General features: G+C 38.7%; 1 long non-coding RNA gene across 6 annotated transcripts in view; it reads right to left on the minus strand.

Annotated features, from left to right (window-relative positions):
- Nucleotides 1–26,237, minus strand: part of LOC140697298 (uncharacterized) — a 49,124-nt gene that overhangs the window by 17,482 nt on the left and 5,405 nt on the right. For 5 of the 6 annotated variants that reach the window (XR_012074195.1, XR_012074198.1, XR_012074199.1 and 2 more), the window contains one exon: nt 20,228–20,372. This is a non-coding gene — a long non-coding RNA (uncharacterized lncRNA). The remainder of the gene's footprint in view (nt 1–20,227; nt 20,373–26,237) is intronic. The other variant, XR_012074197.1, reaches the window with a different exon arrangement.

A 26,237-nucleotide genomic window follows, 5' to 3' on the forward strand; every position in this document is an offset into this window, starting at 1 on the left:
AATTGCTTATCATTCTAGTATGATCTAGTGTCATCTCGTCTCTGTAGCGGTCTCTGTAGGGGCATGTTCAAGGATGCAGAGATAGAGAGTAAGGATATCCTACTCCCTGGGCGCTAAATTCCAGCTACATGGTCTGCTCCAAACCATCTGTGCAGGTTATACAGTTCATCATGGAAAGGAAGGCATAACTAGAATTACCTTTGCTGTAAAAAATAATCACTTGATCTTTCCTCCCCCTTCATTAGCCCTATGAAGTCTGCCCACTGCATTTCACAACCAGCATTAACAGCAGGGAAGATGAAAGCAAAGAAAAGCTCAGTGATCTCCTTTGGAGGTCAGTCTCTAGCACAACAGGTGGGCCCACCAGGATTCTGCCTGCCACCTCACCAAACCACTCACCAGAGCCAGCTCCCCAGGGAGGGCGTGGCGACTGGGTGATGTATGGAAATAAAAGAAAATTAGTCCAGATCATCTATTCACCTAAGACCACCCAAAAACAGGGTGTAATATCAAATGTTCTGCAAAAAACAAGTACTACTATTAAAATTTTTTTAAAGATATTCTTTAGGAAGAACACAGTCATGAATCCAAAACAGACCATCCCAACTGACGCAACAATTTTCTCACTAAAAATGAAGCACCTGAGAAAGCATCGTCGCAATAACTCAAAATGGTAATTTGCGTTATGTTGTTCTAATTGTTACTATTCTGCAGGAGCCCCAGTCAATTTAAAACTCATGCAAGTCCCACGTGTCCTGCCTTCCCTTCCACATCCCACCATGGACCCTCAGGCTCAGGAGTTCTCCATTGTCCTGCTGTCTTGATCCACAGGAACTGACCGGGCCTGCCTGAACTCTGCCCTCACCTTTCCTGCAGTGCTTGCTCCCACATCCCCTGAACGGGTGACCTCCAGGATGAGTCACCCTCAACTTACTGGCTGGTTCAGGTTCAATGCAGAATCTGTTTCTGAAATGCTACAGTCTCAAAAAAAAAAAAAAAGGCTTCTAATACTTTTCATTATGTTGCTCACGGCAAAAGAAAAACTTGTTGGGGGAAGGTATAGTTCAAGCGGCAGAGCACATGCTTAGCATGCACAAAGTCCTGGGTTCAGTCCCTAGTACCTCCTCTAAAATAAATAAATAAACAAACCTAATTACCTCCCTCTCCTACCCCCCCAAAAAAGACAAACTTGTGCTCTCCATCCTGCTCCCAGATTGCACCAACTAGCAGGCCCAGCTGAAGCAGGCAACAGTGTTAGATCCTTTTCACTCAAAGTGTGGTGTGTGGACCCCCTGGGAGCTTGTTAGAAATGCAGAATTGCAGGCTCAGCCCAGACCTTCTGGATCAGGGTCTGTATGTTAATTAACAAGATCCCTAGGTGGTTTGTATGCACTGACTTAGATTTGTATTAACCTTCAGAGTCCTTAGAGGTCACAGGTGTACCAGGAACCCAAATGCAGCCTTTCTGCCTTTCCTCATGCACTTCATTATTCTCTGTGCCTGGAAAGGCCATCCATCACAGCTCATCAACCTGGCGAACTCCTGTAAGGCTCAGCCCAAAGATCACATCCCCATTGAAACCTTCCTGATTCCTTGAGTCAAAACCAATCATTCCCTCTCCTGTGCTCCCTTGATACTTTACATCTATGTCCAGTATCTACCAATATTCTAGACTCTTCATACCACATTATTATTATATGCTCACATGTCTGTGACCCCCACAAGAATGTGAGGTACTTAAGGGCAAAGAGCATGCCTTATTCATCTGTTTCCCATCACCCAGTCCAGGACTTAGAACAGAGGCTCAATAAGTGTTATATGAAAAGTGCTTTTTGATTTTTCCTTTCATTGTTTTAGAGTCATGTAATAGTAAGCCTTATGCTGCCTGAAGGTTTTCACATTGTAACCTTCTAGCCTTTATAAACCATTCTTGTATCTTTAATTTGCTAATTTACAGTAATGATTTAAAAACATCTCCATTGGCTTAGAAACAATCTCTGAGCCTACATTTCATTGGGATAACTATTTCTGCCCCCTTTTCCTTGTAGATATCCATCTCCCACAACGTTAACATATCCATGGCTGATGAAAAGACAGCTTATAGAGCAGACAGTTTTAGAGGGTAGTGGTAGGTGGTATAATTAAAGGAATTATTGTATTTGTTCATTTTACTAAGCCTGTCTTGATGCCTCTAATATTTTCTTACGGATATAAAACTGATATTAGTGAATTGGTTGTAAGGGAAAGGCAAAAAAAGTAAAAAGAAGAAAGTAAAGTAGAAGGAAAGCAGTGATCCAAGAGTCACAATAATTAATAGCTGAATTCTTAAGACAAACACACCAGAAAACATGCAGGTAATTATGGGGCACTTACCGAGTTGGCACAAACCCTCAGGTTAACAATGAACTTTTGAGAGATAACATGTAGTCATGTACCAGCCTGCATGAGATAACACACAACCAGAGATGTTCACTGGTAATATACAAGAGGAGATTACCACTGCTCTGTGCTGGTCAGCGACACACAGCCGTGAGCAGCTCACGGTCTGTAAGACTCATCTAAATGGCCCACAAACTGGTCTTAGTCATTGTTCACATTTGTTCTGAATGTATGGTTCTGACAACAGTAATTAAGAGATACTATTTAGGTAAGCTCTTGCTTTCTAAAGTGGCCCTCACAATATTCATCAAGAGGTTAAATATGAACATCCTTTGACTCAGGAATTCCATATGACTATTGCACAGAAATACAGATACAAATGCACAAAAATGTCCAATGCAGTTTTTATAGACAAACAGGGAAAAATCTTATAAGTTCATCAATAAGAAAGTTATTAGATAAGTTGTACCATACATCCACACCCTGGATATAAAACAACTAGGTTTTTAAAAGAGATATTTGTATGTACTGACATGGAAAGATGTCAATAATATAATGTTTAGAAAAATCAAGTAGCAGAACATTCTGTTAAAGTATTACAGTATGAATCTCCTTAAAAATTATGTGTAGGAACACATATACAGACACATATGTATATACATCTATTTGTATATGCCTAGCATATGTTTGTAAGCCTACCCACCAAACTGTTTGCTATGATTATGCCTGAGGAAAAAGACTAAAAGAAGAAGAAGAAATCACTTTCCTTTTTATAGCAAATACATTTTTGCATTGTTTGAATTTTTAAAAACTTGATTTGGGCAAAATTTCAGATTTACACTAAGTTGCAAAAACAGTGCAAAGAATTACTTTATAAGTTCCATCAAGATTCCCCAAATGTTAACAATATCACATCTGTTTTATCTCTCTCCCTCTCCTTTTCCTTCTCTCCCCTACCCTGTTTCTCTTTTTCCTTCTGTGTGTGTGTGTAAATTTTTAAAACCGGGAGTAAGCTGCAGACATGATTCCCCTTTGCCTCTAAATACCTGAGCACGTATTTCCTAAAGCAAAGCATTGTTACATAACAGCAGTACAATTACCAAAATCAGGTAAATCAAGAAATTAACATTGGTAAAATGCTATTAGCTAATCTACAAACCACATTTACATTTCATCTGTCGTCCCAATAATGGTGTCACTGGTTTTAGGCCCTCTCAGCACAGAGCTAGAAAACATACACATGTATACATTTATATCCTCCCAATGTATATATATCTAAATCTATATCTATATTTAGCTATCTAAATATGTTTTTAAAATACTGTAAGTTCATACCAATATCTTCAATTCCAATCCAGTACCACTGGTTCACTTTAGCTTTCCCTCACTACACCCCTCACAATAAACCTTAAAAAATGTGGAGTTAATTTGACCCTCATTTTACATCTTAGAATTTAGCCTAAGGGTATAACAAAGTATGTTTGCAAAACCGTAGATAAAACAATGACCATCACATCACTGTTTATAATGACAATAACTTAGAAAATAAATGTCTAACAATAGTAGTTTAGTAAATAAAATAGATCAATGTAACAGAATACAAAGAGGTATAGTGGTTAATAACAGATTCTAAATCCAAGCAGGCTCAGTTTGAATCCTAGCTCTACCAATTATTACATGTGTGGCTTCAGGTAAGTTATTTACTTTCTATATGCTTCAGTTTGCTGTGTGTCACATAAAAATAATAATAGCACCTTCTTCATAGGCCAGCCATGAAGATTAAATTTAATACATGTAAAGCCCTTGGAACTGTGCATGGCATATAGTAAGTGTTAGCTGTTATTATTAATAGTATTATTCCCAACATTAAAAATGATGTAGAAAAAAGTATGATACCAGAAATATGCCAAAAAGTTAACAGTGTTTACTCCTGGGTGATGCCATTGACTTTGATCATCTTCTTGCCTCTTTGAGTTTCCTAATTTTTCTACAATAAACATCCATGGCTTGTTAATTAAAACTTTTTAAAGAATAAATAAATAAATGCTATTAGAGCAAATGAAAGAAAAAAAAAGTGGATTTTCCCTTCCCAAGGGCACAGATGCAAGAATTTAATAATCAATATTCTTTGACTATAGGTTCAGTAGCACCAATCTGGTAACTACTATGTTATAATATCTTTATCCATATAGTAATTGCCTTATTAAATATAAGTTTCAGAGGCTTGTTTATAACATTTGTTGTCACTTTTTAGTTTCACTCAAAAAGCTTTTGATACTTTTCCTGTAATTAGGTGATGGTCCCACCAGGTGGCAGTAGTGCCTCAATCATGGCCGAGTTATTTGCACAATAAGAATTTTCCTATAGGAAGGTGTTCTAATAAATCGAAATACGTATAGTTTTATTCTTTGCTGTTTTATCTCTTTATTAAACTCTTTGAACTTAATTTAGTATGGTAGATATTTCTTATATACCAAGATAAATAAAACAGAAAAAATTAAACAATAAAAAAAAAAACTTAGAAAAGTCAGAGCCTAGGCAATTAGAGTAACTTAAAGGAATAATATGAGTTTGTCTTTCTGGTATTCTTAATCAGATAGAAAGTTCCAGGCTGCTTCCTGTGACTCTCCTGAAACGCATTTTTTATATGGCTAAAGAAGAACAGCTAGAAAACTATCCTCATTAGCTTTCTCCTAATTGCAGGACTAAAAAAAAATTTCAAGTTTCAGAGCTGGCAGCAACCTTCGAGATTTATAGTCAAAGCCCCCATATAACAGCTAAAGAAACTGGCATCTCAAGAGTTAGGTGTTTGCCCAAGATCCCTTAGAAACGCAGAACCAGGACTCTTGGCAAATGTGCTCAAACAGGGCACAAATTGTGTCAATTTGTGAAATCTGTGGTCACTTTATAAGTCTGGCTTTACCAATCCAGGTCTTTACAAACCAAGTAGTTCCTCTTAGTCACTATGTTTGCAATGCAGATAGGTTAAAACATAAATTCTCGTTCGTAGCTGTCAGACCAGCCACTGGGGCTTTGTCCAAGTGGGATGATCACCAGGGCATACATTATAATTCCAACTAAAAAACAACTGTGCTAGATGAATTGATTACCAATACAAATATTTAAATAATCCCCAACGATAAAATAAAAATGAGTAAGTTGAAAGTATAAACAAAGTGTATGAACTACAAGTACCTGCCTTTCTCACACCGAATTTCAAACTGTATAAATGCTTCATCTAATTCTGATACCCCTTATTTCATTTCAAAAGGGCCACAGCTTCCTATCACTTAGGCTTCATCCCTCCACATAGCTCACCAAACTCTGCACTTACCCACTGTTTCTGTTTACAGTGGGGGACATGGAGAGACTCCCATCAGCTTTCCCCAGTTCTCTAACGCTGTTGTTTCTCTCAGTTCCTTTTGAAAATGAGGAACTATGGATTCCGCAGCCCATAGCTATCTACCAATCTTAGGAAAGGTCTTAAGTCATCATTCCTTGAATCCACGGCTACTACTAATTTATTCTAGAAACTCAGAAAAAGAAAAGAGTAGAAAACAGGAAGAGGTCTCAAGATCAGGGTGAAAATCCATCTTTCCAGACTAACAGCCCCTCCCAGTCACCCCCACTCGTCATGACTGGCAGCTCACTGACACACACAGGTGTTCCTTTCAAAAACTCTTACTGAAGTTTGCAGTCCAACTGGTTCCTAATAAAGGCCAGCTTTACCTTCTTAATGAATCACTACTTTTGCTTTCTTTGAGTTGATGTGTATATCCCCAGACTTTGGGGGTGGGGGTGTAAATGTTTTGCATTTAAAATGGTTTATGTGCTGAACACCAGAAACTGACCCATTGTAACTGACTATACTGCAATAAAAATAAAAATAAATAAAATGGCATATGGATGAACAATAAAAAAAAGAGAAGGAAAGCTTTATTAAATAATCTCTTGACTGGAGAAAACTTTCTAAGTTTAAAAATAAAATAAAAGATTAAAAATTGGAGCTGCATAAAATATTTAAACTTCTATACATCAAAAAGACATTGGTTTGAAGTCAACCACTTAATGGAAATTCTAAAACAAATATTACAGACTAAGGATTAAATGAGCTCATATAAATGAGTGAAAAAAAACCCTCTAAATTCTCAATAGACAATGGACAAAGAATATGAATAGACAATGCACATATAATTGGATGATAAACATTTGATAAAATGATTAACTTCACCGAAATCAAATAACTGAGAATTAAAACTAAATACATGATATTTTGCCTGCCTACAGATTAAGCAAAGATGTGTTAAAATCTGAATGTCCCAACTGGTGAAAGTGTGATGGAATGGGTCCTTTCACATATTCTTAGTGGTATGAATAAAAATTAATACAACTTTTCAGAATAGCAATTTCATGATGTGTTTAAAGAGGCCTTAAAATGTTCTACTTTCTGACCATGAAATTCCATTTCTAGTAACCTATGCTAAAGAAGTAATCCACAGCATGCACAAATATTTTGACATTAAGATGAACGATTTAATATTTTTTAATACAAGTGAAAAACTGACATTGACTTAACATCTAATGGTAGAAGTCTGTTTAGGCAAATTCTATAAAGCACGAGGTAGCCACTTGAAATGATGGTTGTAAATAATTTTTTAAGAAAAATGCCTGTTTCATCATATTAAGTGTTACAAGCAGAGCGTAAATATCTTTTAATGCATGAGTAAAGACTAGGAGTATTTTTTTTCTTTGTATATGTATTTTTATTGAACTATAGTCAGTTTACAATGTTGGAAGGGAGGTTTTTTTTTTAACCTTTTTGTTGTTGTAGTGTTGTTGTTTGAGGGAGGAGGTTATTAGGTTTATTTATTTATTTACTTAATGGAGGTACTGGGGATTGAATCCAGGACCTCGTGCATGTTGCACTCTACCAATTGAGCTATACCCTCCCCCCAGGAAGGGAGTATTTCTAAAGGTTGATAGTGGTTATAACTGGGAGGTGGGCTCTCAGTTAATTTTATTTCTGCTTCTTTATACTTTTATGTGTTTCACACACTTTCTACATTCAGTATGAATTCCTTTTCTAATTAGAAAAAAGGAGAGAAATAAAAGAAGGAGAAAAGTCAAAGAACAACATAAGAATTAAGGAAATGACCGAAACTTCTCTGCCTTCCTACAACAAAAAATTTTGAGAAGACCCTACAAATCCACCCTCCAGGTAATCCTCCTGGCCTGATGTTTACACAGAGGAGTTGGTTTATTGCAATGTTAATGTGGTAAATTGAGAAATGCCCTAGTTCCTGCCACATGACTTTATAGGGTGCTGAGTTCTCTGCAATAACATGTATAATAATCTTTTTAGCAATCCCTGCAATTAGGGGGTTGCCAAACTGGAATTGTTACTTTATTTGAGACAGGTACACACATATGCATGCAACACAATACTAGCAACTCAGAACTAGCTACCCCCCCCCCGAAGAAAAACAGTGTAATTAGCTCTCCTTTAGATGGGAAGATATTCTTCCAAACCTAACTATAAAGAGATTTTTGTACATTTTTTTTCTTCAAAAAATACAGATGACCAATTCCCACCACATACTGGTCAGAAGTCAGGTGGATGACACCATCTCTCAGTGGTATCCTAGTGCTTGGGACCTTAGGACAACAAACTAAGCTGGTGACTAGTACGACAGAGAGGTCCACTTAGCTCTGGAGTTGAATAAGCAACGGAGAACGTTCTCAAGCTGCACCGTGAGAACCAATTTTCTCAAGCAGAACTTAATTACAACTGTACAATTAGCAAAACATTTATGGAGAATGCTAACCTTACACCCACTGCTGGGTTTCTGTCAGGCTGATTTCCTTTAACTGAAATGTTCCCATGGAGTGTGTGTGTGTGTGTGTGTGGTGTGTGTGTGTGAGAGAGAGAGAGAGAGAGAGGTGATTACTGCTGTCTCCCCTCAATGTCAACAATATTAGTAATGTACCTCCCCTTGTCCCTTCCTTGTCAGGCCAAATATTTTCTCCCTGCTTGACAAGAATGCAAGTGGGACAGCATGTCAGAGCACACCTATCCCTAGTCCAGATACTGTTTTAAACACAAGGCAACCACTTTCCCAAGGCTGTAGAGCTGCTAGTGGTACTGGTTTTACTGCACCTTGGCTCTCTGAGCTTTTATTCCATTGTTATTGTTCCATTGCCTCAGAAGCGTGGTATCCTTGGTTGCTTTCCCATCCTACCAAAAACAAAAACCAAAAAAACCACCCAACCCACCAAACCTCCCCCCGCAAGATATGAATATCAAGATTGTGTCTTTGGAAAGAAAAGTGGAAGATAAAGACAATTAACCAAAAAATTCCTTAGAGGGAAAAAATCACCATTTGTGATGTGAAGGAGTCTCATGGTTCCGGGACCACAATTTGAGGCTGGTTCAGAGATGGCCTCCATACCAAGGATTGCAGGCCATGCAAATTAGGAGGCTGGGCCCACGCACGGGGGCATGAAAGGGAAGAAACCCTGGCCAGGCAGCCTGGCATCAAGGACAGTCAAACGATTTGGGGGAGAAGGAAGGGTGTGGGTGTAAGGCAGAGAGCAGGCAGGTAGAGAAACACTCTGTTTCAGCCCAGCACATTGTTCGGAAACAGGGTCGTGGGTCTTCAGAGGAACCCATGAGCATCAGGTGGCTTTTCACTACAGCCACAGCCGCCCCCACACACTCACACACACACACACACACACACACAGCACCTCTTAGATTCTGCCTTAGGGTAGTGCTGATACACAAGCACACTCTTTGACCTCTCTCCTTCTGAGCATGTAATTTGTTCTCCTTTACTGCTCTGATCTGGCTAACTTTTACTTGTCCTTAAACACTTAATTCAAGCAACATCGCTTTCTCTGAGCCACCCTCCCCCACCCCACACTCACCCAAATGGTGCTCCATACCCCTCCCCTGTGTTCCCACACAACCCACACAGTGCTCTAGCAAAGTGCTTTTCATACTGTGTGGCACTTGTCATCTCCCTTCAAGGGACCATAAGCTGCTTGAGGACAGGGGCCTCATCTTTCCTCTTTATATCCCAGTACCAAACACTAGGCCTGTCACATCTTATTGAGTAAAAGGATCCATTCCTTGAGAGGATGATTATGGAGCACCTACTTTGTGCTAGCAGTTTGAGTTCCTGAAGACACAGCAGTGGGCAAGATGCACCTGGTCCCTGTCCTCATCATTCTTGTATTCTGTTAAGGGACCCTGACACTCCAAAAGCATCTCTGATGAAGTGTAACATGATGGATGAATGTCAGACCAGTCTGACATAACATAAATAATTTCCTATCCTGCAGCATTGTCCTACTTCAGTTTAAAATAGGATCAAAGGAGGGGGAGGGTATAGCTCAAGTGGTAGAGCACATCTTAGCATACACAAGGTCCTGGGTTCAATTCACAGTGACTCCTCTAAAAATAAATAAATAAGTAAACCTAATTACCCCCCCAAAATTAAAAAAAAAATTGAAAAATAAATAAATAAAACCAGCTCAAGGAAAAAAACTTACTAGGATTAGGGATTTCTTAGATAAGCTAAATTTCGTAAAGAGTGCTAACAGAGAGACAGCACAGACAAACTGGCCTGAGGCTGGTTACTAATCCTTCACAGCAACAGTGTATAAAGACTGGCGTTATGGCCCTCTGGTAGAATAAAGACAGTCACAACCAAACTCTATTTAATTGAATTCTGCTAATTTTGAGTCTGTCAATTATTCACTTAGAAATTTTATTGACCTACACTCTGACTTTGCATACAGAGAATGAGACTTTCCGGAGAAAACTGATAACAACAAACCCCTAAATAGTTCTTCAAAGTTTGTAAGTCTTTCACACGTAACATCTGATCTGATAATAAGACTGTAACTATGTCCACCTTCGGGATCTTTATCTGTATGTTTTAGCCATTTTCAGTAGGATGTGTTAAAGAAACTGAAATTTGATGAACCACTGTCCTGTCTGAAATGAGTGACTAGGCCATGTGGGTAGGAACACTCACTTCAGGTGATGATCCAGGTACTGACTCCATTTTCACACCATTCACAAGGACTCCATGGGTTCCAGTTTGAAATATTATGTTTTTATTAAAATGCAGACTCCTGCCTTTAAGAATAGAGCTGGAGGAATCTTAATCTCATCATGTCCAGATCTTTAGAAAAACTACCTCTTCAATATGAGAGCAGCAGAATGTTAAAGTGGACTTGGGGCTATAGCTATCTGATTCCAAACGGGTTTTCAGGACAGACCACCCTGAAGGAATTTTTCAGTAGATATCTGAAAAATTGGTAGCCTGGTTCTTAAAAACCCTTTATCCATAATAAAAAGTATAAAGGGAGCAAATTGTTGAAAAAGGAGAAGAATTTGTAGCAAAATTTCCTTCCAGAGAGGTGTGCTGTGATTCTCTCTCCTACCCCCTGACCGGGAGTTGTGTGGGGTGCTTCTCTGTCCGTATTAAGTGAGGAAAGAAGACACACGGTGAACTGGTGCCTGACTCCCATCTGGAAAAACCCCAAGCCAGAGAAGGGCCGGCATTAGATCCAGAAGCAAGATAAGGATAGTGGAGAGCAGGGGAGGGGCTGCTCTGGGTGGCCCTGCTCCAGGAAAGCGTCAGAGCAGAGGATGCCCATGCATTCTGAAGACCCACTGTGGCCCTCTCAATTGAGAGCCACCCAGAGCCACGTTGGACCCAGCCGCAGGGGACCACGTGCAGGAAGGAAGGACAGCAGAAGACCCGAGTCTCTATGGAATAAACCTCTGAAAAACCAGAGAGAACTGGCCAGCCTGCGGAAAACACCTCTCCCACATCACAGGAGCTGCCTCCAAAGAACCTGGGAAGAGTCTCATGAGATAAAACAACAGCCAGAAACATCTGCCAGACCCAGCACTGTAAAGCCATCTTCCAAGGGTACGGGTTAAATAAGAACTTTCCCGTAGTGCTATGCCAAGCCATATTGGAGTCTGGGGCCATAGGAAAAATCTGTGCCCCTGTATACACTTATCAAATTATCCTCCCATATGTTGAGCCCAGTGGAAAAGTTAATAAAGGTTCTACAGTCAAAAACCAGGACTACATATGAAGTCCTAGGTTGCTCAGTCTGTTCTCACAACATCATAAACCCTCATAAACACACTCACTGAACGACACGGTGACCCGGTGGCCCTTGGACTACAGGCTGATGATTAGAAACACTGTTCCCATTGCACAATAACTCAAAGTCATAAAACAAACAAAAAGCGACAGCCTGTTTTTATTTACATTTTTGGTGTGTTGTTCATCCTGGATTTTTTTGCATGAGACTTCTAAAAACATTGCATTAATCTTTATCTTGATTACTGATGCCCTTTAAATTTTGCACTGGAGGCAAGCGCCCTCCTTCCAGCTCTGCTTTCCAACTCTGTTTTTCTTCTTTTTTCACCACCTTCAACTTCAGAAAACCCAGAAATCTTGGTTAGTAAGATGGAGGGGAGGGGTAGAAGGAAGCATTAAGTGAAGAAGGCTTTCCATCTACAGATGGTCTTAGCTGGAGGAGAGGAACCGTGGGAGGCAAGAATAAAGATGTGTTCTCTGATTACACTCTCTTAAGATGTGCTTGTTCAGTGTATTGGTCACGCTAAGTTACATACCAGCTTCAAAACAAAATCACACAAATGCCTGTCAGCTGGGACTTAAACTGGAGATACAGCAACTTCCAGCATGATACAGTGAAAAAAATCTGGAATATGAGGTCAAAGGCCAGGATTCTGCTCCTGGTTCCTCTACAGATAACCTTGGGGAAATACTCCGGTAGCCTTAGTCCCTCCTCTATAAATTCAGTGAACATTATTGAAAACTTCCAATATGCTAGGAAGACATGATTAAATCTTTTGGAGGAGACATAGGCCAACAGCCAACTTCCATACATTCAGTCAGCCTTATGGTAGAGATCTGCAGGCTGTGACTGCAACAGAGCCCAGAGGCAGAGCAGCCACCCCAACGAGGGAGCCTAGGAAGGTGACAGCAGAGCTCAGCAGGGTAGAAGTGATAGAGAGGGGTCATGTAAAGCAGGACAAGAATCCCTCAGCCAGAAAGAACTGCATACGTAAAAGCACGGAAGAGAGTGGAATCTGAAATAGTCAAACTCATAGAAGCAGAGAGTAGATGGTGGTTGCCAGGGGCTGGCGGAGAGGAAAATGGGGACATTGTGGTCAAGGGGCACACAGTTTCAGTCATACAAGATCAGATTTTGCATATTGTTCTGGAGATCTAACGTACAGCAATGTGACTGTGGTCAACAATACTGTATTGTTTACTGGAAATTTGCTAATAGGGGAATGGTAACTAAGTGAGGTGATGAATATGTTAATTAGCTTGATGGTGGCAATTACTTCACAATGTGTACATATATCAAAGCATCAAGTTGTACACCTTAAATAGATACAATTTTTACTTGTCAATTATACCTCAGTAAAGATGGGGGTTGGGGGGCACGAAGGGGAGCCACAGTAACTTCACCAGTTTAATGCACAGGTTCAATGAGGCATTCTAGTTAAATCTCATACACCCAGAAAAGTGCTAGGGAATGGTAACAATTAGGAGGATCCTCATTGCTGCTGTCCTGTCATTATTATGTATCTGCTGGCCAAGACCCAGGCTGCTGAGGACACTGGTGTTGGTTACTCTCTGCACACTAGCCTGTGCCTTTCATATTGTAGTTTTTGTGAATGGCAGCCTTGGAATTGTGCGGCCAAAGACAGTGGTCCTGCCAAGATTTTATTTCAGGGATAATCTATACATCTTAAAAGCTTCCTGTGTGTCTAAGAACATGGTAAAATAAGCAGGCTTAGATCTCTTAGGAGTAAAACCTTATAGTCCTCTTGGATCTTTGATCTTCCCGGCAAAAAGATTTATAATACCTAGGCAATGGGCCTCTGGATGCTAAGGGTCTGACCTACCTCTGGCACGGAGGAGGTAAGGCGATAAAAAGAGAAGTAATGCCCAGCAGGTGAGAAATACTAATTAACACGAAGCCTTTGGATCAGGCTCTCTCCTGTGAACACTGCTCAGCCTGGGCAGACAGAACCTGTCCATCCTGACCACGGGCTGTTTGAGTTGTACAGTACCTGTAAAGCAGGCTGCCACGGGATGTGCTTGTGGCCTGCCCAAGGGTGGCTACCAACTCAGAGGGCACATTGACAGGGTCTGGAATGTGTGGCATTGTCTTCATCTGATTTCTTACCCTCCAAATATGTCTAGAAATGAAAGACAGAGCCTAAGAAAAACCTTCAGTACAATTTCTGGGCCAGGATGGTGGAATCTTGCTTTGGATGGAAACAATAGCTTTTCCTTGGTTAATCACCCAGTGACATATTATATTACATTAAAATTTTAAATAATTATTATAACTTTAGGAACAGAAAATCCTTGTACTGTAAAGTAAGAACATCATAAAGGATACAAAATGTTAGGTACATCATGATTATAATTGGATAAAAATGTGCGTGTACCTGGTTAGGGGCCAAATGGAATCTCAAACCAAAAATGACTGTATCGGGCTGCTGATAGGTATGGGCTTTCTTCGGGGGGGTGATGAGAATTCTAGACTGTGGTGACAGTGGCAAGTCTCTGAATAAACCACTAAATTGTACATTTAAATGGGTGAATTTTATACTATGTAGACTATATCTCAATAAAGCTGTGGTTTTATCTTTTCAAAAGTATTTGCACATATAAAACATTTATCAGCATAGTAAGATTATGAGTCTTTATCTGCCAATCCTCCTCCTCCTCAAAAAAGTAGTTTTTTGGACCTCAGGTGCAAAGGGGTGAGTGGAGTGTGGAAAGATTCTGGGGCAATGATAACAGGAAAAATGTGTAAATAAGAAGGAACAAGTCATCCTCTTTTCTCCAGGTTCCCAGTCTACTTCTCGTGTCCCTTGTTGGCAAAGCCCAGCAGGGAGCCAGCCGACAAAGGAGATGTGTCATTTGCAAAGTTCCAGGCCCAGCAGCACACGGCAGAGAAGAATGGATTTTGAGCTAAAAAACAACTTAAAAATCAGTACAAATGCCCTTCAGCAAACGAAGGGGGAACCTTAGGGAAAATCATAGAATCAATAAATAACAGAAAACCCAGAAATTGATATAAATTGATTTTTAAAACGTTGGTAGATTTAAAGAACTACTAACTGTAATTTAAAAATAACTAATTTCTTTGTGTTAAGGATAACTTAAAGCTATTCAAAAATTAAAAGATGGAGAAGAATATCTTATAGTCAAAGTGTGCAAAACCTGTATTGTTTTGGGAGAAGGATAGGAATTCTGAATAACTGTGGACATTGTTAAAATACTATATATTGACTATGTATTTCAACAGTGTGGTACTGGCATAAAGACAGACGTATAGACCAACAGAATGGAACAGATAGCCCAGAAATAAATCCTTGCATATGTGGTCAAATGATTTTTGACAGGGATGCTAAGGCCATTCAATAGGGAAAGAATAGTCTTTTCAACAAATGATATAGGGAAAACTGGGTATCCACCTGCGTAAGAGTGAATGAAATTGGATCCTCAACTTATGCCATGTATAAAAATTAACTCAAAATGGATTAAAGACTTAAGCATGAGAGTGAAAACTATAAAACTGTTAGGAGAAATGCTTCTTGATATTAAATTTGACGACTCCTTGCAATGACACCAAAGTACAGGCAATGAAAATGAAAATAAATAAACTGAACTAAATCAAGGTTAAAAACTTCTATTTTACGACCAAGGGTACAAGCAACAGAGTAAAAAGTCAACTCACAGAATGGGAAAAAATACCTACAAACCATATATCTGATAAGGGGTTAATATCCAGAATATATAAAGAACTACAACTCAACAACAACAACAAAAACTCCCAAGCAACATGATTAAAACATGGGCAAAAGACTTGAAAAGACATTTCTCAAAAGAAGATACACTAAATGTCAACAAGCACATGAAAAGATGCTCAACATCACTAGCCAGTAGGGAAATGTAAATCAAAACCACAATGCAATATCATCTCATACACATTAGGATGACTACTACAAGAAAAAAAAATGTCGGTGAGGATGAGGAGAAATTGAAACCCTTGTGCACTGTTGGTGGGAATGTAATATGGTGCAGCCAAAACAGCATGGTGATTCCTCAAAACAAAAACTGAAAAACATAGAATAACCAGCAGTTACACTTCTGGATATATACCCCAAAGAATTGAAAGCAGGATCCTGAAGAGACACTTTTACACTCACATTCATAGCAGTATTATTCACAATAGCCAAAGGGTAGAAGCAACCCAAATGTCCAATGACCACTGATGGATGAATGGATAAACAAAATGTGGTATATACACACAAATGGAATATTATTCAGCCTTAAAAATGAAGGGAATCTTGCTACAACATGAATAAACCTTGAGGACATTATGCTAAGTGAAATAAGCCAGTCACAAAGGAACAAATATTATATGATTCCACTTATGTGAGATCCTAGAGTAGCTGAATTCATAGAGGCAGAAAGTAGAATTGTGGTTGCAAAGTTTAGAGGAAGAGGAGAATGGGGAGTTAGTATTTAATGGGTACAGAGTTCAAGCTGAGAAAGATGAAAAAGTTCTGGTGATGACTGCACAACAATGAGAATGTACTTAATGTCACTGAACTGTACACTTAAAAATAGTTAAGATGGTAAATTTTATACATATTTTACCACAATTTAAAAAAAACGAATGAAAGAATGAATGAGTGGTAGAGACTATATGTAATGCATAAAATCAACAAAGAATTAACATTCCAATTATACAATGGGCCCCTAAAAATTAATAAGGCAATGATAAATAGAAAAAAATTAGGCAAAACATATAAATAGCACTTCACACAGGAGGAAAACGCTGACAGACTTTTCTGTTTACCTAATAACCATTCTCCTCTTCTTCCTTATTAACAGACCCTTCCTTGATTTTGTTCCAGGTAGCAATGTTTCCAGCTAAAAATATTCACTTTCTCAGGTTTCCTTGCATATTGAAGAGGCCATGTGATACAGTTCTGGCCATGGAGACAAAAATGAAAGGCTGGGGATTTCCGGAAACATTTTCCATTATTGATATAGCCAATGCCCTTTCTTCCTTCTTCTTGCTTATAATGTATGTCCATAGTATGGAGGTGTAGCAGCCATATTGTGTATAATAGGCAACCAGCATGGTAACACAGGCCGAACACTAAGAAAAGTATGGGAAGATGGACGAAGCCTGGACCCAAGAGAATTCACTGTACCAGACCTGGATTACCTACCTATCCTACAGTTTCTTCTGGTTTGGGACAAATAATCCTCCACCTGTTTAACAACCACGTTGAAATTTTTGGTTACTTGCAGATGAAAGCATCCCTGGCTGATAATTACTTTTATCAGAAATGAGAAACTGCAAGGGTAAGACAACGAAACTGCGGAATTGGCTCCGAGGAAGTAGGTCAGAGAGTACCAAGGAATCAATCATTTCAGGCTGAAAAGGTGGTGAGATTTGATATGTGGTGATGAAATATTTGGGCAGAATATCATCTCTCATATCTTGTCACATAATATACAATCTACAAAGTGCTATGGGGAAAAAATTAGCAAAGTAAAGGAGATAGGAAGTTCCTAGGATTGGAGTTGCTTTCATATGAGGCTGGCAGAAAGGCTACTGTGATCACGTCAGAGGTAGGCAGGGACCTGAAGGAAGTGAGAGAGCCATGAGGCTACCTGGGTGACACTGTCCAAGCTGTGGGAATAAGAAGAGTATTTTTGGAGTCTTCATGGAAGAATAAGGAGACAAAAAAAGAAGGGTGGTAAAAAATGATGTAGAGGAGAGTGTGGTGGGGGAGAGGAATGAGGCATGGGAGGACTCTGGGCCATTGTAAAGACTCTGAGTGTGCCCTGAAGCTGTGTGTCTTGCCACCTTCTGCAAAGGTCTCCAAAGGAGGAGCCAGCTGAGACTCAAGTTAGCTGGAATGCAGACAGAGAGGGAAGGGAATGTGGAAAACTGCAGGGCTAAGAGGGGCTGTCACTGCAGGAGCCTGCAGTCCTGGAGTTGGATCCTTGGGAGGATGAAAAAGTCAACTGCTTCAATACCACACCCCAAGGTTCAAGCAAGGGGGGGCTGTAAAATAACAGGCCTAGCAAGACTGGGAGTCCAAAGCTTTATCCAGTAACCTCACTTTTAAGAATTCTTTTATGTCTTTTTTTTTTTTAGACTTCACATGTAAGTGATATCATACGGTATTTTTCTTTCTCTTTCTGGCTTAACTTCACTTAGGTCCATCCATGTTGCTACAAATGGCATTATTTCATTCTTTTTTATGGCTGAGTAGTATTCCATTGTGTGTGTGTGTGTACACCACATTTTCTTTATGCAACCTTCTGTCAACTATACTTCAATTAAAATACATACATACACACATAGATACATAAAATTAGTAACCTTCAAAAAAAAAGAATTCTTTGCCTGACAAAAAAGGAATGCCAGAGGAAGAAGAAAGGATTAAGGGTATTGTCTTCCTGCCTTTTCTTAAAAATTGCCTCAAGGCTGGGACCATTAAATTCTGGGAGTAGAGGACTGGCAGAGCATTAAGGCTGGCCTAAGAGCCAAAAATTCTCAGGCTCAAAGACTATCTAGAAAAAAATCTTGACTGTGGTTACTGGCACATAGAATTAATTGGAAAGAAATAATACCAAAACCTTCTAGATTTAAGAAAGAACTGTGTTGATTAAAAAACAGCAAATCAACCAAACAAAAAACAAAGTGTGGTAACCGCCTGTGGCTATTGAAATCTAAAGCAATCATTTCGCTCCCAAATAGTACCAGGAGGAAGAGAAGGGCATTGTCTCCAAAGATGGAGGGCAGCACAGGTTCAGCCCGGGAGAAGACTAGGGGCTGTCAGACTGGCTCGTCAAGGAACTTACATCTCTACCAGGGCAGGGACTCCTCACTGTTCCTGTCCAGTAGGATTCAGCAATCATCTAGCAGTATTTGAAAGTTTCCAAAGGTCAGTAACTGCTGTCATTTCCCAGTTTCCCCTTTTTCTGAGTGAGGGTTTTTACTGCGGTTATCCTGCTCTTCCCACCATAGTATATTAGGTATCCTGGACACTGGCAATTTGTCTTTAAGCTTATGGGTTGTAGAACTATCAGAAGCCACATTCATACCTGATGGAGAGGTCAGTACTCTTCCAGAGATCAAGGATGTCAAACCCTAAGATATAAACCCTAGACCCTTGCTACTTAGAGTATGGTCTGTGGAGTCCAGGAATCCCTTACACTTGTGCACAAGGAGATGGAGACAAACATCATCACAGTATTGTTCATCATAGAAGAAAAAAGGGGGAGGAGAGAGGCCTATCAACAAAAGGCTAAATAGATAAATGTTGTTATATTCACGAGACAATTCAGACTGATAAACTGGAAATTCACAAATCAACAGGCACACATCTCAAAAAGATAATGTTGACCTAAAAAAGCAAGTTAAAAGGTAATAGATACAGTATTTCATCATGTATATAAATCTTTTTAAACTGTAAAATGATTATTTCATTTATTAATCTTTATATATGAAATATGAATAAAAATGCATGATAATAATAAACATAAATTCAGGATAGTGGTTACCTCTGGAGAAAAAGGGAAGGTAACAGCCTAGGGGGTTCAGCCATGGTTTTATTTATTTTTTAATTTGAAGCAAAAAGGTAAAATGGCAATGTTTGACAAAGCTTAGTTATGGGTGACTCTGTGATTTTATTATTCTATTTTTCTCTGTGCTGGCAGTATTTCACAATTTTAAAAGAAAAAAAAGAGATTCAAGGCAAATACTAGAACAAGAGCAAGGGAACTTCAAAAAGTAAACTAGACACAGAGAGGCTGTCAGATGGAAAGAAACACACTGGTTGGGAAAAGGACAATCATAGGCTTCAAAAGCTGCTGCTTTCAATGCTGCCTGAGCGCTGCACACCACTGGCTGCCTTCCCGTTAATTAACTCAGCCTCTTTCTGTGATTTGTTAAATCACAGAGATGAAGAAAGGCTTTTCAATGGCTTAAATTTATTTAAGCTCCAAAGTACTTGAGGCCCAGGGGAGGTTTTTAGATGAAATTCTTCATTCAACAAACTTGGTAACTAACATTTATATCGTGCTCACTACGTTTCGGGCACTATGCTAAGAACTTTGTATGGATTATCTCATTCCACCTTCACAACACCCCAATGTAGTATTATTATTCCTTATATTACAGATGAGGAGACCAAGCTAATCATAGGCTAGTATGTGGTAGAGCTGTCATTCACAGCTGAGCAGTCTGTCTCCAGAGGCCTCATTCTTAACCACCTTGCAACATGCCAGGCACTGTAAGATGCTAAGGGTACAGGACTCCAAAGACTTCCAAGCAAAAAGAGTAGTGATGTAAAAATTTTAAATGTGCAAAACAATGCCACAATATTTAACAATGCACATGTTGATAGAACAAAGAAATACAATGAAATGAACTTCACTGACGTTCCCCTCAGCTCCCCATGGGCAAATATTCTATATCAATCAGAGCCGAGTAATGTGCCAGGAAATGTTTCTCAAAGGTGTATAATCCTCTCCTTCAGATGGCATGGCCTCACTCCAGAACAGCCAGCACTGTGATTCTCCCACTGGAGCGTCTTGTATACTGAACAGATTTCCTCCAAACTGAACAGATTTAAATTACAGATTTACCTCAAAACTCAGGTATGAGTGAGAGCAGTGGGAATGGAGAATAATTTAAATAATAGATAACATACTATTATGAGACTCACTCTGTTCAATACTGGTTCACGGTCCTTGACCCACCTACCAGGCTCTCCAGTCCCTCATGTAAGTGGGCTGCTGGCAGGCATGTCCCATCGGCCCTCCAAATACACTCAAATCTGGAACACTGCTGAGATTCCAGCTGGGTCCCTGCTGTAAGAGAACATAACAATATCTGGCAAGAGTGTATAAAATGAAGATTCTCAGATGTTATTGGATCAAATGAATAAAATGAGGATGTACTAACTCAAAACTCAAAATCACAATGGCTTGCTTGGGTCTCTATCAGTTTGATAGTTTGAACCTCGGTCGTCCATTTAAGGCAGCCTGTAATTATTTCTGGGAACCTCCAAAAGGGGTGCTTCCCAGGATCAGGCAGCTACATTGCCCAACTCCAAGGGGTGCAACTGACATTGTATCCTGGATGATCATCGCTCCCTGGAGCTCAGCTGAGATTCACAGGAAGTAAAATGTGAATGGTGTCCCTGGAATGGTGTAATACTGACCCTACACCTTTCAGGTGTTCACAAACCAATTCCCATTCAGGATCTACCGTGTTCTTCCTCTTCTGCTTCAGTTGCCCCGGACCATTGCTGACTGTCCCTGACTTTGCCTGAAGGAGAACCACTGATACTAATGTTGAGGGCATCCTTCACAGGCTCAGCACTACTCATGCCAAAATGCAGCCCCTTAACAATCCCAGTGCCACCGTTTGCACATTTCCAGATCGGGGCTGGGTTCTGTGCAGGTATGCGGAGAAAGGCCTGATTCCTACATCCATGGCACTTTGCTTCCCAGGTGCTCAAGCCCAAACCCCACAAAGTCTCTCACCAAAGTGTCCCATCAGCTTCCCCTCTCCATTCATTTTTCATCCCCTACAAGCAACTCAACATTATCCCCCACCACCAGTCTGCCTTTGTCATGGAAATAAGCATCTCGGTTTTGCGTAATCGGCCTCAGTGCATAATACATCAACATCTCCATATATTCTCCCCAACCTCCAACCAAAAGGACAAAGAGACATATGTCTAAATCAGAACACCTAATACATGTGGCTATTTTAATGGTGATTGTATGTAGGTATGTGTGTATTATGCATATTTTTAGAGGAAAAAGAAAAGGATTGGGTACTTGCTTTATATCTAGACCCATTCTAGAAATAAAACTTCATAACTTTTAATTCTAAAAAATCTTTAATTTACTGAGTATATTTAATATTTCCAAACTATTTTCCTATGATATATTTTCCCACAGAGAATAATTAAATAAACCACATCCAAAGATGTGCAATTAACTATATGCTGAAAACTTGACAATGAAGTGAGTCTTCAGAGACAGAGAAAGGAAAACTGGGTTTACACTTTCCATAAGTTCCCAACATCCAGCAAGGTCTAATTACAAGGACAAGAGCCTTGAGGAAAACTATAATGGCCTTGAAGTAATTGTTCCAGTTCCACATTATCAAGAAAATTTTAATATTGTTTATTGCTCACAAACATCTCATAAATGGCATGTCAATTCAACAAAGGGAATAAATAGATACCTTTAGACTCAGTAAAAATAAGCTAGTTAAGAAGATGGATGACTCTCACCTTGAGTACTATGGTACCTAACCATATCAGTTCTTTAGCAAAATGCTTTTAAAATTTCTTCATTGTGTCAGTCTTGCCTTTAATGTATTTATTTTTAGCTGGAGACCTCTCTAAGCACCCTTCTATATAGGGTTGGAAGTTTCAACCTTGATCTCTATATTAAGAAACTTCTAAAGGAAGAGTAATATTATCAAGTTGCTGCCTGCATTTATCAGTATCCTATAAACCAGTAGCAGTAAAATTCAGCTTCTGGTTGAGTACAGCCTGGCTGCCCGCCACCACTACAGCCCTGTCACATTGACAGTCTCCTGCTTATAACTTTTATGGCAGTTTTAACTGCATTTTCTCTTCAGTGTTTCAAAAATCTTTGGGCCTACTCTCATCCAGAACAATCCGTTGCACTTATAATATATTTGAAAGGTATCAAATAATATGAAATGCAAAAATGATAAAACTTTCAATCTTCTCATTGAAGTAATGGTGTTCTTGGCACCTTAATTTCCTAAATGTAACTTCTTTCATTATTTTAGCAACTAAAAACATTTCCTAGAGAGTGAATTATTGTCCTGTATAAAATCAAGGAAGATACATTTATATTCATGCAAGAAAAATTCTTACATGAAAAGTGCTACCTACAAAACCACACTAATTCTGAACAGTGTGAAAGAGATGTTTATATAGTTGACCACTGAACAACATTGGTGAGAACTGCGTGGGCCCACTTATACACACATTTTTTTCAATAGCACGTACTACAATACTATGCAATCCGGGGCTGGTTGATGTGCGGGTGCACAATCACAGATATGGAGGAACCACGGATACTGGGCTGACCATAAATTATACCTGGAGTTTCAACTTTGCAGAGGGTCTGCACCCCTAACCCCCATACAGCTGTTCAAGGGTGAACTGTGTGTGTTTATGTGTCTGTGTATATACATATGTATATGTACATATGTATGTCTATGCATATATTTTATATATATAACACAGGGTCTGAATAATTAGGATATTTGCCTCCTAAAGCAATAACATTAAATTAACATTTGCCTTAAATCATCTAATGTTGAGTCATTAAAATAAAAGTGCAGGGAAGTGATCATGGCAGATGCTGAAACCAGAAACCAGGAGCAAAAAAGGCAGCTAAAAAAATTCTCAAAGTAATAAATAAAAGAATTTTAAAAGAGAAAAATCCAGATTTTTCATAGGAGGACACCTAAAATGAAAAACATGTGAAGGCAAAGAGATAAACATTTACCAATTCAGAAGTAACTGAATTCAGTTACTAAAAAAAATATTATGGGAATCAACTCAAAGATTTTTGTTATTTCTACATCAGAGAATAAAGTATACAATTAGTATTTATATTTAAATAAGAAAGTAAAAATGTGGTGCCATCAATTGAGATTTAAAAAAAATACAGGATGAGCAGCTGTTGAAGCAGAAAGTGGGGAGTGTGGAGCTTAGTTTGGGATGTGTGGAGTCTGCAGTGTCTGACATATTCGGGTGAAGACATCTAGTAGGCAGTTGGATACTGAAGGTGGAGGCCAGGTGGAGATACCTAGACTGTGATATAGATGTATAAGTCATCATTGTAAATAAAACTAATGGAATTGATAAGAGGACAAAAGGAGTTTCATAAGGAAAAAAACAGCAAAAGATGGAACCCCAGGTTATACTTACAGTTAAATTGCAAACGTGAAAGCTGACCCCAAAAAGGAAACCAAGAAAGAATTTTTTTATGACCTTGTATGAGGAGTACCAGGAATGTGTGGAGTCATGAAATCTAAGGCAATAGAGATTTTCAAGGAAAAGGAAACAGCTAACAGTATCAAAATGAGGAGTAACACTTCATACTGTGAAGATGGGAAGGAGATATGAATAAGTAAAAATACATAGACAGCTCATACAACTCAATAAGAGAAAAAAAGCAACCCCATCAAAAAATGGGAGAAGATTTAAATAGGCATTTCTCCAATGAAGACATACAGATGGCCAACGGGCACATGAAAAGATGCTCAATATTGCTAATTATTAGAGAAATGCAAAGCAAAACTACAATGAGGTATCACCTCACACCAGTCAGAATGACCATCATTAAAAAGTCTACAAACAATAAATACCGGAGATGGTGTGGAGGAAAGGGAACCCTCCTGCACTGTTGTTGGGAATGTAATTTGGTACAGCCACTGTGGAAAACAATATGGAGATTCCTTAAAAAACTAAAAATAGAGTTACCATGTGATCCAGCAATCCCACTCCTGGGTATATATCCAGAGAAAACTGCAATTCAAAAAGACACACGCACCCCAATGTTCACAGGAACACTATTTACAATAGCCAAGACATGGAAATGACCTATATGTCCATCAATAGATGACTGGATAAAGAAGATGTGGTGTATATATACAATGGAATATTACTCAGCCATAAAAAGGAATGAAATAATACCATTTGCAGCAACATGAATGGACCAAGAGATTATCATATTGAGTGAAGTAAGTCAGACAGAGGAAGACAAATATCATTTGATATTGCTTATATGTGGAATCTAACAAAAAATGATACAAATTCTATTTACAAACCAAAACCAGACTCATGGACTTAGAGAACAAACTATGGTTACCAAAGGGAAAATGGTGGGGAGGGATAAATTAGGGGTTGGGGATTAGCAGACACATTATATAAAATAAACAACAAGGACCTACTGTAAAGCACAAGGAACTATATTCAATATCTTGTAATAACATATAATGGAAAAGAATCTGAAAAAAATATGTATATATATATATGTACATATATATACATATACATATATATACACACAACTGAATCACTTTACTGTACACCTGAAACCAACATTGTAAATCAACTACACTTCAAGATTTTTAATAAGATTATACAATGTGTCTCTGTATGTGTATGTGTGTCGAGATACATATTTGCCTCCTAAATCCTATGTTAATACTGCTACTTCCAATTCAAGTCCAACACCACAGGGTTCTTCTTCAACTTCCTCTGTTCCATGTGTTTCTAATTTTTCCACCATAAGAACCAATTCCAAATATTAATATATGTACTCATTTGCTCTAGGCCACAATAAATACAAAGCATTCCAGAATTATAAAACCAAGACCACTATCAATAATAAATCTAAATAAACTTAAAGATTTATTTGTAGTGAATTTTGTTTTTAGAATATATTCCAGTCAGTACTTAAGCAGAAGCAGAAGCACTAGGAAATGTAAATAATAAGGAATTTATTATAGGGATTTGATCTTACGCAACTGTGGAGCTGGTTAAACATTCATAGTGAGGCTAGTGTTTCTGGGTCTGCTGCAGGAACATAAAAGCCTCCAGGCAGACAGGAAAGAAGGAAAGATGGAAGTGAAGTGGGAAAAGCAAGGAAAAAGTGAAATCTGTGAGGCTGAGCTGGAACCCATGAGGAAGGACTGGAGTATAAGTCAGACTCTCACTATCTGGTACTCTTATCACAACTCCAGTGACGGGAGTCCTGCAGGAGAAGCTGGGGCCCTTCACCACAGTTAAACGCGCACCCCGTTGAAATGGAACGGTTATTGTAATTTCTGGCTTACAGAAAACAGCCAACACAGAGCTCTAAGGGCTACCTTCACAAATCCATTTCCTACATCTTTGGTGAAGAGAATATGCTTTGGATCCTCTCATGGGATATGTTTAAGGAGATGGTAAGTAGGTCTTACATGATGGAAGAGGATTCTGGAAAACAGTTTCAGTTTAGCTAATTTAAAACAGTGCAAATAAACCATAGTCTACAGTCAGAAAAGTACATTCAAAAGCTACTTGAATTAATCATTTCTCTGTGTAGCTGTGTTACCAATTTTATGTACAATTAGGTTTATTTGGTTAGATTTTACTGTTTCATTTATTTACATACCTCATAAATTAAAATTATATTAAAAGGTATACCCAGAGAAGTCTCACTCCCGTCCTATCTCCTCCATCCTGCTCTTAATCATCCCTTATCAGGTACCATTTTCATTACATAGATATAGTTTCCCATATACACATTCATTATATAGATTTCAGCATATAATTCATTATATATGTGTGTGTATATACATATATATAGTTTCCTCTTGTTTCTTGCCAAAAGGTGGCACACTGTATAGAGTCTACTGCACCTTGCAATAAAAGCAAACTTTAAAAATTTAACATCCCAGATTACCAAATTCACAAAGAATATTTCAAAGAACTCTCTATCTTAGTAACACATCCAAGAGTAGTGTAAGTAAGATGTTATAAGATGAAATAACATATTCATAAAAACATCCTTTGGTAAATGTTAGAAATATAATATCTTAATAAATCTCACGAATTTAAAAACAAGGTCTTCCTCCGAGAATTAAAGTCTGAGAAATGTGAGTTCAGTAAAAGAGATGTCCAA

Source organism: Vicugna pacos, chromosome 7 (genome assembly GCF_048564905.1).
Source record: "Vicugna pacos chromosome 7, VicPac4, whole genome shotgun sequence".
In the NCBI taxonomy this organism is placed as follows: Eukaryota; Metazoa; Chordata; class Mammalia; order Artiodactyla; family Camelidae; genus Vicugna; species Vicugna pacos.